This window comes from Engraulis encrasicolus, unplaced genomic scaffold (assembly GCF_034702125.1).
Source record: "Engraulis encrasicolus isolate BLACKSEA-1 unplaced genomic scaffold, IST_EnEncr_1.0 scaffold_34_np1212, whole genome shotgun sequence".
Classification (NCBI taxonomy): domain Eukaryota; kingdom Metazoa; phylum Chordata; class Actinopteri; order Clupeiformes; family Engraulidae; genus Engraulis; species Engraulis encrasicolus.
In genome coordinates, this window is record NW_026945643.1 from 878,421 (window position 1) to 882,147 (window position 3,727).

The 3,727-nt window shown below is 39.9% G+C and overlaps 1 long non-coding RNA gene across 2 annotated transcripts; it reads left to right on the forward strand.

Annotated features, from left to right (window-relative positions):
- The first annotated feature begins 303 nt into the window (after positions 1–303).
- Positions 304–2,601, forward strand: LOC134443675 (uncharacterized). 2 transcript variants are annotated; one of them, XR_010033703.1, is made up of 4 exons: positions 304–375; positions 1,444–1,508; positions 1,931–2,033; positions 2,538–2,601. It is a non-coding gene; the product is annotated as an uncharacterized LOC134443675 (long non-coding RNA). The 2 variants fall into 2 exon arrangements; XR_010033701.1 differs by having other exon boundaries at positions 1,444–2,033.
- Positions 2,602–3,727: the final 1,126 nt, after the last annotated feature.

Consider the following 3,727-nt stretch of genomic DNA (forward strand, 5'->3'; position numbering starts at 1 on the left):
CGCGCGCGCACACATACAAACACACACATGCAAACGCACATGCACACACACACATGCATGCCAGGATGCACACAAATATATATATATATATACGCACGTAACTCACATACACTCAAAAAACCGATTCTAGCTGGTTGTAAAATTGACACAAGTGTTGCATGCAGTTTTAACTCAATGTTGTCAGTTTAGTGAAATGAAAGTGAAAATATCGTGTTAGATTTACTAGGCAGATAGGCCTAGCCTATTTATAGATTGTGTCATGTTGAAAGAACCCAACGCAGTCAGGCAATTTCTTCATACTACCCAGAATGCAACGCTCCAGCTTTTCAAATTGCAGGAAGGCGCGAGGAGTAAACAGACTAGTTCGCCTGCAAGGTAAGGACATCTCTTCCAATAAATCCTCAAACATGCTCTAACTCTAACCAAATGTGTAATGTGTTAATATCACAATCTTATTTTGCTGCTGCACATGCTATGTTCAAAGGTTGATGTTATTGATTTGCCAACATTTTTGTTGGGTAGTCGGTCAACATGCTGGATGTGGCTTTACTAGCGTGTTCTGTGCAGAAACACGGTGTCCACCTTCTTCTTGCAAAGTGTAGGAAAAGTTAAACAATATTTTAGGTTGTTTTTTTTGCTTACAGCCGCCGAGCTGGTGTTTAATGCCCTGTATTTCATGTCAAACTTGTCGACTGTGCATTGTTTGCTAGCGAGCTAATTTATTGGATGCCTGCCACCAATTCCCTTTGAATTCAGAGGGAAATGATAGCCTAACTCTGAAGCAAAAACTCTCTCATAGTAAAGTGAACTTAACTGGCCTACTATTTACCCATAACAAATGGTGAAGTTCTGAGCCCTTTTTAATTTTGACCACTGAAGTCATGATAATGCTTCATCATATTTTAGAAATAGGGCCCATGTGCCTACATATGCCTTTTATATACCAAATGTTTATCATTTTGAAATTGTTTCAGTTGTTTATGACTTGTGTAGGACTGAAATTATCTCTGCATACTACAAAGCAATGCAGCACTGCATTGCTTTGTAAACGTAGGCTATTCAACACACTTTAAAAACACACTGAAAAGATACGGCCATAGTAGCCTACTAAAAACATTTTGTTCATAATAATGGTGATTAATAAATGGTGATCTTAAATTTTCATACTGACATCCTGAAATTTGACTTGGTAGATCACGGCAGACCATCAACTTCAAAAGTAGATCTAGGTTTAAAAAAAAGGTTGGGCACCCCTGGATTAGAGTTTAGGCTACTTTATTTATGTATGCTCACTTAACCAAGAAGCCTAAATAAGGCAGTGGCCTGTTAATTCAAAATGACTAATTTTAAAACATTGATTACCATAGTGAAACAAAATGTAACTGTAAAAACTGTGTGTAACATTTGATAAATATAATCAATTACTGATATTGTTTATTACAGAAATGTACCACGTGATGCAGTAGCCTGTTGATGCTGGCAAAAGATGCAATCTGGAGGATTTCAGGGTACGTTTTACTATGCTTCAATGTTAGGTGAGATGAATGTAATGCAGTGTTTCCCAACCAGGGGTACGTGTACCACTAGGAGTATGTTTTATTTTATGAATAAAAACAAATGTATGGTCATGATCATATTGGGATAGAGAACATGAGTGAGGTGGTACTCATACTATGACAAAAATGCTTAGGGGGTACTCAAGACGAAAAAGGTTGGGAGACACTGATGTATGCCCAGATCATGTACGCCCAGAGCAAAGTCACAGGCAGTGTGCTTCTCTTGCATTCACAGACTGCCCATGCTTTTTTAAAGAGATAAGTTAGAATGCTTTGCATATCTATTTGTGTAGAGTTAATCACCAAGACAATTTCCAGAAGTTGTATCCAGGTGTCAATTGTGTCCTTGTTCTGGTGTTGTTATTTTCAAACAGAGATGGCTCTTGCTCACTGGCAGTGACTTGGGTCATGTGAGACAGCATCAGAGCTCGGGTGACATCTCTCGCTCGGGTGAAATCTCTCCTGGAAGATTTCAAGGTATGAAATGTTTTACTCGGCTGCATCTTCCAATAGATTACTCTTTATATTGGTATGTAATGATGTCCTTACCACCAACAAATTCTCTTAAGCATCAATGTGGTCTATAATTTGTCCTGTGACTCCTCAATGCGAGCTGCCATTGATATTGAAGCAATAAATGCTGCGATTATTTTTTTGACTGGAGAAATGGAATCCTGCTACAGTCTCCCAGACCTCTGTGTGCGGGAGCTCCACCAGGGGGCTAGAGCCACGCACACACACACACACACACACACACACACACACACACACACACACACACACACACACACACACACACACACACACACACACACACACACACACACACACATACACACACACACACACACACACAAGAGGTGTAAGAGATTATCACTCTTTTGTTTGGACTTTCATATGTAAATTGTTTTTTTGTGTCCTGAAAATAGACAAATAAGCTACATACTGTACATGTTGTATTTGTGTTTTATGATTTTATAGGTGTGTGCAGAGTTCTGAAGAATAAAAGTCAACAGTCAAGTTCTTCTCCATATTCTCCAAATCTGACAGAGGCGTTCCATCAGGAAAGGGGGAATGGTTGGTCGATGCCTCCAGAATAATGATACCCATGACCCAGGTATTATGTACAAAGAGAATGTTAATTTGAATCTTGATGCCTACAATTTTGCTGATTTGTTGACAATCGAGATGTATAAACATTAAGTCAGAATAACTTATGTTAAATTGTCTAACTTTTCACCTGGTGTATTTGGTATTGTGGTAGCATGTTTGAAATGGATGGTTAAGAAGGTAAAATATGTCATGGACATCAGTTAAATATTTACATGTGTATCTGTCGAATTACTTTGTTTCAGGCACAACATGCTGACAGGGAATCGGCTATGGCAGAAAGCATCCATGCCATCTACGTGATCCGCCATGAAGGTTCAGAAGCTACTGACAGTCCTGAGGACATCGGAATCATTTTCAAAGGGGTGACTGCATTTGGCTGCTTGCCAAACATCCTACCCAGGCTCCGCCCTCGCAGTGACGCAACACCTTCGGCTCTGCTACACACACTCAGGAAAACTTTGTTCAGGTACTTTCGGGTTCCCTCCACAGCAGGAAACTCCACCCACTTTGTCGGGAAGCAATCGACTTTCAGCATCACCAACCGTCCTGGCTAGAGGCGTGTTCAAGGAAGTGACAAGGTTTGAGCAGAGACGCTCTATTGGGACTAAGAAAATGTTTGGTTTAAACTTTGGCTCAGCCTGTTCGGCCCTCGACCAGTAGCAAATCATGAGAGTTGGGTCAACCATGCCGTTTGAGAATGTTGTTATGCTCTTGGTCAGACCAAGTCTCGAAGAGATTTGTAAGTCATGATAATCAGGTTACAAATATTCACTTACAGTGGCCATATTTCTTGCCCTTGTTTACGCACTAAACTTGTTATCCTCCTTGAAAGTTGTGTGTGTGTGTGTGTGAGTAATAATGCAGACATAATAATAACAATTGACTAGAAGTACAAATACACATTTCTACATTATTGCTCACACACAGCTTTTGGTAAAATATCACTGAAATGGCCAAACACCTTTTATGCATTTTTTAATAAAGAGTCATTGCATTGAGCAGATCATTGAGAGGCTCTGAAGTCCACTACACTATTCTTAACTTGTGTGCGTGCGTAC